Here is a 14,423-nt window from a genome sequence, read left to right as displayed (position 1 = left end):
TTTAATTTTGTGTATAGTATTTTTTTTTTCCAAGTGCTTTTTTTAAAGTGTCCAGATGGGAGTTTTAAAATTTGAAGTTCCCTCCATTTCAACTCTTTCTCACTCTTTGGGTTCAAAATCTGCAGGATTTCTTTATGATGCTTTTTTGACTTCCTCCCCACGTTATATCCAAAGTTTTAAAGTATAATAAGCAAATAAAAATTAATATTAGAAATGTATATGATGATATAAATATAAGAAGTAAATATAAAATTACTGCATATATATTTACGGTTGGCATTAATATTAACAGTTTTAAATTAAAAATTAATAGATGCAGAAATTACTTGAATTTTAATACGGTTAAAAAATCAATATTTAAATATTTTAATGTTTATAATAATTTCTATCTTTGAAAAAATAACAATATTATAATATAAATATTTTTTGACGTAGTAATATAAATAGTTTTGCTTACCTTTATAATATAGTAAAATTTTCAGATTTTTTTAAATTTGTAAATTTTTGGCTTTTGGAAAAATGAAAAAAAATTAATTATAACATATCCCAAAATTGACTGCCACACGCTTTCTCCCTGCAACACGCTTTCTGTAGTCTTGATAAGTCGTATACTTTTCTCCGTTGCCCTCATTTTTTGCTTCGAGTTTCATCTTTTCGTCATTTTAGCTTTAGTTGTGCTCTTAGCAAGTTCTGACAGGTTGTCACCAGATGTGGACTCCTTCGCTTCCTCTGCCTGGTAAATCGTCTTCTTTCTATTCTTTATTTTTTACTCTCTCCTTTGCGTGTTTCCCATTGTCTTTTCCCATTCCTCTTTTTTCCCCCCTCTTCTCCTCAATTTCCCAGGTGAATCGTTCTTGCAAAACCGTTGTGGGAGCTTGAGTTTGCGGTCTCCGATGCCGACAACCGTTGGGTGAGGGTGGTGATAGATATTGGTAGGACGCTCTCATATAACGGCAAGGAGTGCTTCTGGAGCAGAACCTGCAGGTAGATCCTAGCTTTCTTCATCCTTTCACCTTTCTACATATCCTCTTCAAGTATGCATCACAGTTTTATTTTGTCTTTTTATTTTAATGTATTTTATTGTTCTGTAATGGGTTTTCCTTGCTAAACGAAGGGTTTTTAAAATTCTTCACAAAACAGGCTGAACATTTTTATATTTCATTGTCAAGTGTTCATCATCCATTCTCAAAGCTTACGCTTCTATTACATATTATGTACTATAAAGTCAATTCAAATCCTCCATTGTTTATTTTTAAATACTGGGTTTTAATTCTTTTTCTCGTCTAAGTTATAGTGGGGTAGTCGGGTAGGTTTAGTGGCATATGCTGATGCAGGACTTATTCCTAAAACTACTGGGCTAATTCTCATTTTGTAGTCTCATTAGTGGCCCCCGGAAGGCACACAGATGTTTTCATGAACAACGTCTTTGGTTCAAAGGTAATTATGGCTCAATAGTGCATTCACCCTAATATTGTGCCTTCCAGTATGATTTGTTTTCTGCATTTTTCTGGTACAATTATTTTTTTTCCAATGTCTTGCTTCATTTTTTTATGAGACTATCTAAGTTCATCTATCATATAGGAAGAATAGGATAAGGTGTGTTTTGCTTGGATATTGTGTTGTGAAGCTATAGGTTGAACATCAGCCTTACATTTACTTGCAAAAACTGGTATGGTGATTCAGTTTGCTTTGGTGAAGAGAGATCAAGGTTAACTTTTTTTCTGCTCTCATATCAGCTTTTTCATATTTGTTGTTTTCCTTCTTGATATTCATCCAGTGTTGTTTAATATCATAGAAGGTTGATTTGGTGTTGTATGATGGATGCTATTTTGTTTGGTGGAGGCTTGATATTAATTGTCACGAAGAGTATATACAATTTAATTTGTTAATATCTGCAGTTTTAACAGTGCCTTTGTGGGCTTCATACTTTCAATTTAAGAATAGTGGTGTATTTTTTTTCTCACATGAGACGTCACCCTTACCATAGAGTTTGTTTTTTATTTCCCTCCAAATTGGATTAGTATTAATTTGCTTCCCATCCTTGCTATAGTGCATGGTTCTTGAATTAGACTATTTGGTGTTTTGTTGGAATTTGTTGAGGTGTTCTAAATGTCAAAATCAAACTCACCTCTTGCAACATGTAGGGATTTTGGTATGGAATATGGATTTTGAATCCAATAGTGTACATTATCTAAGTATGAGAATTGCTACTCAATGGAGTATGTGGTTTATCCATTTAATAAACTCTTTTAATGAGCTGTAAGGTTTAAGGTGGTATGTCAAAGAACCAAGAGTTACCAAGGTCAGAGCTCATTTGTGGCATTTTGTTGCTCTTTTTGTGAGCATTATTGTTCTCTTGTATTCTGGACATATTTGTGTTGTTTTGGCCTAATGTAAGTTTGCAGTTAATGTCTCCTTTGTGAAATGTTAGACTGGAACTGGCAGGATCAGTGCTACTTGAGGAAATCGATTTGTTGGGGGTGGAGATGGAAGAATTTCCAAGTTTTTAGTAAACATGATGATACAATATTCTTAATGCATGGACCGATACAGCAATTTTTTTTTTTTGGGGAAAATATAATTTCTCATTATGTCTTTTCATGGTTCTCAGTATTATAATGAATATCTATCTAAGCCCTTGGGACAGATTATTTATGTTAAAAATAATAAGTGCATTTATGTTAAAGAAGCCTGCTCTATACTTTTCAAAAGGAATGAGTTTTGGATGTTCTTGCAATGCTGGTACTGCAGGGGCATATTTGATGTTGTTTCCCAGAGTCTTTATATTTGCAAACATGACTACATAGACAGACACTTCTACTGGAATTTCCTGAGTTGCCTCTTTGAATAAATGTTTATGTCCAAGATTAGGCCAAGGCATTGTTTCCTTTATATTGGAGTCAAGTTTAGGTGACTGAAGCATTGGGTCTATTGATCTTCTTCAAATAGGTCTCAGGAAGAGAGAAGAAAAAGGAGATCCAAAAGTATGAAGCATGAAGGTAGTTAAAATAGCAAGGCCGTTCGGTCTCCTTGATTGTACATAGGCTCAAAGTATATTCATATTCATATCAAGGAACCATAGGTAGCAATAACCATGGTATTGTCTTGAAAGAATCCCTTCAAGGGCTTTGCAAAAGAAAATCACGTCACATTAAAGACATGAATGTTCAAGTGAGTTTGGAGGCATTTGGCAAGTTGAATTGTGCACAGGGTCTTTGACCATTGGGCTATATTTTGTTGCCTTCATGACATTCTTTTGGGGACCAGCAGTAATAATTGGGGAAAAAAAAGGAAAGAAAAAGGTTTTTATAGGTTCTTCCATAAGGAAATGTTGTCTCTGGCTTTGTACATAGCATACCATCCTATATGCAAGACTAATTTACTTTTCATGAAAATGCAAAAAACTTACAAGCAAATAAATGTTAAGCTTTTGCATAAAAATGCAATCTAAAATGCCATTCCAAAATAAAGTTGTTTGGGGAAAAATTTTGAAATTATCAAGTTTTTGGCCAAAAAAAAAAAAGACCATGCACCAATTTATAAGCATATGAGGTTGGAAAAGAGATACTTTGATTTATCGTTGGTATTAAAAAAAAAAAAAAGGTCTGTTTGGATTAATGATAAAAAAATAGTTTATTTTTAATTTAATTTTTAAAAAAGTAAAATTGGGTAATGTGATTTGTGTTTGGATTAGTTTTTATAAAAGTTTATTGGTAAAGTTAAAAAGTTATTGGATTATAATTGAATAAGTTTAGTTTTATAGAATGACTAAAATGGGTATGATTTTTATTAAATAATAAAAAATGATTAAAAATATGAATTTACAAAATATAATAATTTTAAATTATTATCATAAAAAAATTTATATTTAATGAATAAAATATATTTAAATTAGAAATGTGAAAATTTTTTAACTAAATAATATTATATAATTAATTGGATAATATAGTCTACATAATTTATGTAAATACAAAGTAAAAAATAATATTAAAAATTAGAAATAAAAAATAAATAACTAAAAACTGATTGAGAAGTACAAAAAATATATAGATAGAGGCATAAGAACAACATAAATATAAAGATAAAAATATCTTTTGATTCCAAAAAAGTGATTTTGTATAAGTCATAAGTAAGTTTTAAATACTTTTATAATTGTGTTTAAAAAGGTAGCTTTTGATCTATAAGTTAGATTAGTCAAAAGTTATGATAAGTAACTTTCAAATTTACAAACTAACTTATCATATTTATAAGCTATTTTTTCCTCTTCAAAACGCCTTACCACCAAACAAGCTGAAAATTTGGCTTGCGCCAAAGTCACAATTTTTACGGTATGTACTACTTATAGACAGAGGAGGCAATTTCAATATCATTATTTATATATGGATGTGTGTTATTATGTGTTGATACTTTTGTGATAAATTAATATTATTGATTATATTGATTGAAGTGAACTCTTCCCGTGCATCGCACGGGGGTATATATGCTAGTTAGTTTTTATAAGTTAATTTTAACTTTTGTTTTTATAAAAATAATGCACGCACGCGTGCTTGCTTGTCACATACTCATTTTTATTGCAGAACTTTAACGATACATCTCCAGTATCATACTGGGCCTGGTACCCGTTTACGTGTCGATGTGAGAAAAGAGAAGTGGTAAAAAAGACAAGAACATCAAGCATGAACATGGAAAACTATTAGCAGAAATTCAATCCAAAAGTTATTATATAGTTCTAGATTAAAAAAAACTTTTAAATTCATATTTCTATAATTATCTTTCAACACACCGAATGGTTAAATAGAAAAAATCAAAATTACTCCTTTTGTCCAAATTAAAAGATAAAGATCAAATTGCTTTATCTGAATAAGTTTTCAGAGAGTTAAAACTAAAACAATTATGAAATAAGCAAAGAATCACAGCAAAGTAGCTCTCTGGACAAATATGTATTAAACTACTATATAAAAATGATTAAATATTATGAGCTCTATCTCTTAAAACTGCCTCGGATCTGCCAATAAAAAATTCTGTGGGATTGGGTCAGCTTAAGAAAAGAAGAGAAAAGCGCCAGGGATAAAAAAATCTCATGCCGTACTCATTTCATTGGAAATGTGCAACGAGCAAATTAAATACATCGTCTCACCAAATCTTAAAAAAAAAAAAATAGATGTTGAAGTTTTGAAATGAAAAATTATATATACTGCCTCCGATTATTAATATAAAAACTAATTCGACATACGATTTAATTTTAAATAAAAGATTTCATTTCATTTTATCTCTCATATTTATCGATTTTTTTCAAGTTAGTCCTTGTAACAGTTACACGTGTTAAAAGCTTCATCAAATGATAATTCTAACTAATACACATGATTAACAATGGTATTTTAAAGAAGATAACACCTATTTATTGTAAATAATTAACTTAACTAATTTTCTTAATATATTTAAATTAGTCAACCAACTCTTATATTAAGGACAAGTAATATAATATATATATATATATATATATATATATATCTCAATTAGAGGGGTGTGGTCAAAGTAATGTCGCAAGCTTGCTCCCAATCTTGACATGGAAAATGTCAATACTCCATGTAATATATTTTATTTGTCAAATCTGGCTCCAAATGGGTTTACGAGGGTTCCAAGCAGCATCCTTGCTAGTCCGAACTCCCTGCCAATGTCGCAAGAAACTTCCTTTTAGTTAGCCTAAAAAGATAAAGGGTCAACATGACGCAATGTCCCACGAATGTTGCCAGTGTACGTAAGGTCAGCAATATTTCTAAAACTTCTTTTCGTTTAATCTCGATCGTTACTTGCACTAATACAAATTTATTTATAAATAAGTTCCATAAATTTGATAAGTTGCTGAATTTATACGTTAAATTCATTAGGGCGTTTTAGCGATTTTCACAATAATAACCCACCTTCAGCTTACGAGTTATTTAATAAAATAAAACTACGTCCACGTAGCATTTCGAGGGGTGGTAAGTTTTTTTTTTTTTTTTTAAAGAGAAATCTGAACCGCTGGTGATATTTGTTATAGATCTTTCATTTCAAATAATAGATATGTTGTCGTTTCGAAGCAACTTTATTTGCAGTTCCACAGGAGTTTCGAGCGTATTTTGTCGTCTTCTCTCTCAACCATTTTAAGTTACAAAACAGAATAATCATTAATCATAAACCTGAAGGCTGAAGCTATATGGTTGGAAGTTCGTCGTCAATGGATGTTAAAGAAAATAATATCATGCAAATTTCATTATAACATGAAATAAAATTTTTTTTTGAAGTATTGTTGCTGTATACCATTTCATCGGACTTCGTGAGCTTATTATGTGTGTTTCTAATCATGTCACGTTTAGTGTTTAATAACGTCTCGAATAAGCCTCTAATAAAAGAATATCTATTCTTAATTAGAAAAAAAAAAAGGTGCATAAAGGAATGCTGGAGTAGTATTAGTTGGAACCACCAGAATAATTAAAAATTAATAAACACTAACAACAGTAGAGCTTCTTAGTAATGGCTGGCTTCAATGATTTGAATATGAGAGAGATAAAATAAAGGGAAAATAACCTAGAAAGAAGCTTAAATATTTTTGGATTAGAGGTGAAGATGGGATTTGATCTCACAATAACTTGCATCCTAAAATTAAGGGCAGCTATTAAGCCACCAAATTTCATTAATAACATTATAATGCAAAATATTATATATGTAAATTAATTATCTTTGATCACAAGTTATTCACAATTTTTGTATGAGTATTAATTACATTTCATTAGCTATTAATAAATTTCATTTAGCTAGTAACAATACCAATATTTCAAGTAATTCAAAACTTTTGTATACACATTGATGACATTTCATGATTTCATCAGCTATTAACAAATTTTATTTAGTAATTTAACAATCATGATTTTTAAGTCTCAAAGCTTTTAAAATAAATAAATGAGGCTCTTTGACTACAAAAGTTGTTAATAGCTAATGAAATATAGTTAATGCCTAAACGAAAGTTGTGAATGATCTAAAAGAGTGAGGTTGTTACTTGCTAATCAAAAGTTATTAATAGCCGTTGAAATGTAATCAATACCTATACAAAAATTATGAATGGCCTAAAAAAGTGGCCTTGTTGCTTAATGGAATTTAGCTAATAAATGAGTCAATACTTGTATAAAAGTTGTGAATAATCTGAAAGGATGACCTTATTATGAGAAAATGCCCAATTCCTAAACTTCGTATAATAAAAAAATTTTAATCCATTTTACCAATTTCATAATAGAAATTAAAAAGTCGTGATTTCAACCTAAACACTTGTGAAAATGAGAAAAATCCATGTCTTGAGGAAATGTTTAATTCCTAAACTTTGACTGGTGATAACAACTTTTCAATCCATTTTATCAATTTTAGAAGAGAAATTATAAATAATGGTATTTATGTCTTTTTTTCTTAAATTTCAAAATCTCATTTTGAGATTTGTTTTTACATCTACTCTTTTTGAGCTTTTGCAAATTCCGCATTCTTTGTGGGTCATTTTGCCTAAAATAAAACTGTGATCTCATTTTCGTGAGCAAAGCCAAAGAAAGAAATGGCCTTTTGAACTGCGTGCCTCTAACATGATGGCACTTTCAATAAGCTTTAAGGTTTTTTTTTTGTTTAACTATTTGATTGATTGACCAATAATTAAAAAAAACTTGGATGCTATTCCGATCACATCGTCATGCACATACAAAATTTTAAAATTTGAAGAGTTGTGTCTTTGAATTGGTATTGAATAAAAAAATGTCGGTAGGCTTGACATTACTCGTTATCGGCACGGAACCTCTCTATCCCTTTGTCATCCATTTCCCTCCTGACGACCACTTGCTTTTTATGCCAATTAAGAATAAAAACGTATAAAGTCTATTTACTCCTACAACTGAAAGCCATCCTTTATAATTGTCTTCGTACAGGCAAAACTAAAAATAATAATAACAATAAAATGTCATTCTTCTTAGATTTTATTTATACGATTTACTGTTTTATATAGAATCCCTTTATCAACTAAAGCCTCTAATTCCCCGTGAATTTCAAATGGATGGGTTTCCCATTGAACATACACCGAAGGCAGTCTAGTTTACTTCATATAAGACCATAAATCTCATTTATATTATTGAGTAAGTTTGGAGGTAGGTCATTGGTGGGACAAAAACAAAAGTGAATATTAATCCCTTCCATCTTTAATATAAAAGCTCTTTAACTAATTTTAGTACATTAAAAAAATTAAATCAATTCAATGAGACATGATATTTCTAATATATGTGTGTGTGTTTGTAAGTTAGGTAACTCAGTTTAAGAAGAAATGATAAATGCAACAGATAAAATATATTAAAATCTTATATTTAGAACAAATTCAATAGATAAAACTCTTATATTAGGGATTAAAGGGGTATGAACCTATGAGGTTATATGTGATCCAATTTTTTATTTTTTTAATTGATGATATTCACGCAGGTAATTTTTTTATAGGGAGTAGAAAATCTTGAAAACTATTGTCAATAAGTTAATAACAACCAAATAATCCCTCACGGCTGCAATTTATCATTAAGCATGTATTATGGGCAAGTCTTAGTCAGGAGAATTTTAATTCCACAACTTCGGAATATAATGAAAGAAAACATTATTTACTTTTATATAATACATAAGTTCTTTAAATACCAAACAAATATAAATAATTAAGAGAAGGTGATTGGCCGAAAAAAAAATAATAATAAAAGATGGTCATAATGAAGATGAATTTTATATTTAGGAGAGAGGGAGAAGACAGTGATGCTTGGCTTTTCCATTTTCTAGGAGGTCACTAACAGAATTCCACGCGTCAGGTATGAATGCTTAGATTAATTATCAAAAATCACAATTTGTTCCTCGACTGCTTTTTGTTGGCAAAGATAATACAACTAAATTTTAGCAGCAAAACAATGATTCCGTTAGGTAAAAATAGGCGGTAAAGCAAAGTCAGAAAGAGCAATAAGGCACCAAAACAGAAAGAGAACAATTTATTTTGTGATATCAATTTTTGCTAAACCTGATTGAGTTTGGTGATGCTGAGGATGTAGCTTTGATTATCTTTTGATATCTAATGTCTCGGATTAGAAAACATTTCGTTCTAATCAACTAAAGGGTTCGATTGGTACGCTATTCTCAAACTCGAGTTATTGAGTTCAAGTGACAGGTTAACACTTAAATAATACTCTTCTGGTCATATTTATAAGGCAGAGAGTGAAGGTTTTTTTTTTGTCTTATTTATAAGTCACTTCATTATATTTTCAGTATGAATATACTCCTCCGGTCCTTAATATAAGACCCATTTAACTAATTTGATTAGATTAAGGAAGTTAGGTAAGTTAGTTAATTATAAGAAATGTGACACATTTTTCCTAAAATACCATAATCATCTTTTTTAATACCTCATTTTCTTCTTCTACTTGATTATGGTTGAAAGAGTATCCATAGGGGTAATTTAGAGAAAATTGATAAATATGAGAAGTGGGTCTTATATTTAAGACCAAAACCAACTCACCAATTGGGTCCTATATTAAGGACCGGAGGAGTACTATTTTGTCCTTCATTTATTATAGTGTAGGTAGTTATCTCTTTTGAAATGTGCATATATTAAATATAGGTAAAGTTGAGAAATTCTTATATTTTAATGGAGAATTAATGCATTTTAAAGTTTTCTTTAGTCTGTGTGAAATACACTGAAAATGCCTTATAAATAAGACCAGAGGAGTACTTCTGGTCATTAATATAAGAGTTAGTTGGGGGGTTAAATTTGGTCATAAATATAAGAACTCAAGCCACTTTCTCTCCCATCTTTCCCCAAAATATTCCTATTCATTGCAAGAGGTTTCTACCAAGAGATAATTCTAATCATCCATGGCACATAATTGAATAGGCTAGTTCAGGAGATCAATTGTAACAAATAACAAACTTAGCTAATTTTCTTAATATCTCTAGATTAGTTATCTAGCTCTTATATTAAGAACTGAAAGATAGTAATAAATAAATATATATTTGTCTATACTTGCGTGTCTATATACTATATCCTTAGAAAACGACTATAAATAGCTGCAGATGAGGCATACAAGAATTCTCATTGTAAGTTGCAGGGGAAGTGGAGTCAGAAGAAGAGGCACACAGCAACTCACAAAATCCCTCATCTCAGTATCAATAAGATGCCTTCCTTTCCATCCATTGCTAGTCTCTTCAGGTCTGTATTCTTCTTCCTCTTTCTCATCACCCACTACTTTTACAAGGTCATTTTCTCACGCTCTGTTCAAGCAGCGCCAAATCAAAATTTGAAGGACACTTTATTTCAGTTCAGAGATGCTTTGAGCCAGATATCACGGATTGGGCAAGCTTTGATTCATAATAACGTTCTCTTCTCTCTAATATTTTGCTCTTTTGCCTTGCTTCTCCGTACTGTTTTCACTGCCTGTTTTATCGGTTCAGCTCGCGACGATGGCCTGAGTATCTTAGGATTTAGGAAGCTCTCTTCCCACTTTGATATCGATCCTGGTCCTTTTCAAAGGTGGTATAACCAAAGGTTTCTTCCATTTCCGTGAATCCTCTCTATATCAGTATCAAATCTTGATGTGCGTCTTGGTTGGTTGTTTCAGTTTGCCGCATTAAATAGAGTAATTCCACACACTCCTTTGTCGTCTTCGTTGATTGTTTCATGTGTTTCAAGGTGGCCAATCCTACAACGGGTCTTATATCTGGTCGGTTATGATAACCTGAGACACCCCTTGGCAAATAAACCGGTTCAAGTTTAGGGTCTACTGCCCAGAAACCCCGCACAAGCTCTAACTGATTGTGAAAAACCAAGAATCTAAGTTATTTCAAATTTAAAAGAATTATTATTATATTAATCAAAAGATTTTTGTATATTTGATATGATTATTTATTTGCATAAACTCTGATCATCCACGAAAAGGGAGATGTTCTTATGTATCAGTCTTTTTTTTTTTTTTTTTGTTAAACCTGACTTATGTTTTTTTTTTTTTGGGACTTGGATAACTGACTTATGTATCGATCTTATGACACAAAAAATATAAATAATGAAACGTGTGTGACAAGGAGCACTAAATAAATAAGCATAGAGCACCAACTTTAATTTGTTTTGGTCATTTGTCAGTATTTGGCAGGATATACAACCAGGCCATCTAATTTGTAATAGACGAAGGTCGGACTTAATTAATTAATTAGTTCAAGAAAAAAGAATCCTGTGTTAATATGAGATATTATTTTTTTTTAAAAAAAATAGTTGTCTAGTTGAAAAACTTCAACCACATAACTTTAAGCTCCCTCGAGAGTAGTTTCGTGTTCAATACAAATAATTTGGTTTGGGGAAAACACATTCGTTAACGATCAAGTTTCAAAATAAAATACCCTTCATCAACTAACAAACTGTTAGTTAACGTGGTAAGCAGCTTTACCCCATAAGATGAGAATATAAGTTTGAATATCAGAAAACGCACTTATTGGGAGAGAGGAAAACCTTTTACGTTCTAAGTCTCGAAAGGAAAACCCTTAATTAAAAAAAGAACCCTTCATTAGTTCTTAATTAAGTGTGAGTTAAGTAGGGGTTAGTATTAAATTATGAATTAAAATTTCGGAAGTTTATAGTACTTCTTTTTGAAGGAAAAAAGTTTTCACTTTATTTAATGAGATTTATCGGTCTTTGGAATTTGCTCAAAAAAAATTCTTATAAATTGAAACCAATCGAGCAACGTATATTAAAATATGAAAGAAATAAGTATAATTTTGTTGAAAAGTGAAATAGAGTGTAGGATATACAAATGCAATATTTGTTTTAATTTTTTAGAATATAGGATGTACAGTAGAAAAACAAACATTTTTATAATAATAATTATTATTTCAACAAGATAAAATAATTCCAAAACATTAATGTCATATTTGTCTGAACTTTTTGTTGCAACAACCGGTGACAAGTGTATGAGGTGATTAGCTCTTTGTGGGTGACATGCTTTGTGAATTATAACACCCAACAAGGTTTCAATACCCCTTGCGGTCTGTATGTCGCGAGGCTTATGGCTTGCTCTAAAGTCAGCTCGTGGTGGCATGTCTCCTTGTTTCCAAACAATCTTTCGTTTTTAGAAGGCTCTTGTTCGACAGAACTTCCTCTCTGTTTCTGCATCCATCTTGATTGTTAATTAGTTTATTGACGATGCTGATTATGCAGGTCCATTCCTCGACATGAAGGTTTGGGTAATTTAATCCAAGAGTTAACTCGCATGGTGGAGAGGCGCTTCCCAAATTCATCACCGTTGGAAGAAAACTCTGCAAGGACCTGGACTTTTATTGCAAGCACAAGCATTTATACATGTACCTTAGATGTTATCTCGGGTTCTCTAGCTTGTGCAGTATTAATATCATTCTTGATTTCCCGTAATGAGACGTCAATACATGTCTTCGTCATCTGGGCAATATTGGTTGTTTCCTATTTGATGAACAACGCGGCAGCAATTCCTGAAAACCACAGTGATTCCTCAAGTGTCTAAAGATTCTTTAGGGTCAAATCTCATGAACATGCACAACTTTACGTTATTACTACCTCCTATCCTAATTGTAAAAGGTAGTTTGTGGTACAATGGTATTAAAAATTAACTTTTATAATTAGAATCGGAAGTAGTGTTACTTATTTCCATCATTGTGCTTTTGGACTGTTTGACTTCTCTGTCAGGTTACAGGACGTCTGTACGATCAGGCCAATGGATTTTTCTCGTATCAGATCCATTTGCAAATATGTTTCTTTCAGCGAAGCATGAGAGGATTTTGTAGACAAAAACATGAGGAAGCAAATAGGAGAACTGGGACATGAGTATCCTTTCTATTCCAAGTCAATCGAACAGCTCCTTATCTAACTTTTGTTTTTTTTTTTTTTTGGGTTATTGCGCAATGCCTCGTTAGATTATATGCATATATCTAAATCATGATTATGACGTTGTGATGCACTTAGTTATTTTTAGTTAATCAAATTTTATCTTTTCCTGTATTAACCAAATGTGCTCTTCTCTGCTCTTCCTTAAAACATGATTTAGGCCAATTTCAAACTCTCTAAATTTTGAATGGAGATAGAAACAATTTTATATGAATGACAACATTCTTTGTCATTGAATGGTGACGCATTTAAATAAAAACAATTCATTAGAAAATAGTTGTTAGATTCATTATTTATTGAATTTTACATAATTTTAATGTTAATATTTATGCATTTTCCTCTATATAATATTCTATTTTTTTTTCCTTGAAAAAAGTATTGCCCTCACTTTCTCCGGTCCTAACCAGCACTAGCGAAGACCCAATACTAATTAAAGTCAGCGGGGTTCACATCTATAATCTATAATTTCCAAAATAAGAAAATGTCTATAATATTAATAATTAATATTTTTTATGTGTAACTTTGATGAGATTAGATGATATGCAGTGATTAAGGAATCCACATGCTGAACGGGAATGTCAAAATTTCAATACAATCTTCGAAGACATTGTCAGTTTTGGTTGGTATAAAAAGACGCAGATAATGTATAAAATATTAATATTGAATATTATATTCGCATGATTTGTAGAGATAAAAAAATTATACCCAAGGATGCAGAAAACCTATTGAATACATAAATAAACTTTTAATTATTTGGTTTTTTTGGATTGATGCTTCCAATTCTGGATGGATTTCTTGTTTAATTTATAATTTTTTAAATAATAAGTTTATTTTAAGAAAATTTAATTGACCATTAAAAAGAAAAAGATCATTTTTTTTTTTGGTTAAGTACAAGTATCTTCTTATTAGATGCAATCTTGTTCGAGGAATTATCAGGCACTAAATGTGAGCACCTCCCTTCATGGTGATTTGAATCTTTTCATCATATTACGAGAGATTAGTTCTTTGCACTAAATCCAACTCTTTAATAAAATCATTTTATATAGATTAGCGTCTAAAGTAATGTTGCTGCAATGACCAAGAAATCCAAAATCCAGATTGGCAAAAAGAAATTAAGAAATAGCACTGGATCCGCTTATGCACGCTGAATAAACGGAAAAACCCCACAACCCAAAGACTCAGAGTGTTAAATTTTCTAAGAAAAACTTAAAATGATGATGCTACCAGTAGAGGTTTGGTTTAACAGAAGAAACCAGTCTTTTATAACATGACGAATTAATGTTCGAATACTCATTAAGAGAAGTATGCATATTTAGCACTCAATTGTGCTTTAAACAAGATTGTTTTCATTAAGAGGATATCTGTTTTTAGCAAGATAAATCACGATACAGTTATTACGGAAGGCCCAATAATCCAGAGCCCCATAGAGACAAAAAGCTACAACAGTAGTATAACACCAAAAAGAGGAACAGCATAAATAAGAGAAAGGGAT

The 14,423-nt window shown here is 31.0% G+C and overlaps 1 long non-coding RNA gene across 1 annotated transcript; it reads left to right on the top strand.

Moving 5' to 3' along the window:
• Positions 1-694: 694 nt before the first annotated feature.
• LOC114731763 (uncharacterized) lies at positions 695-1,397 on the top strand. The gene is made up of 3 exons (XR_003738933.1): positions 695-736; positions 844-984; positions 1,376-1,397. It is a non-coding gene; the product is annotated as an uncharacterized LOC114731763 (long non-coding RNA).
• The last annotated feature ends 13,026 nt before the right edge of the window (positions 1,398-14,423 follow it).

The sequence above is a fragment of the Neltuma alba genome, unplaced genomic scaffold (genome assembly GCF_004799145.2).
Source record: "Neltuma alba isolate B1F8T4 unplaced genomic scaffold, ASM479914v2 tig00000397_pilon, whole genome shotgun sequence".
Taxonomy (NCBI): domain Eukaryota; kingdom Viridiplantae; phylum Streptophyta; class Magnoliopsida; order Fabales; family Fabaceae; genus Neltuma; species Neltuma alba.
Note: the sequence above shows the minus strand (reverse complement) of the source record. Positions and strands in the feature narration are given on the sequence as shown.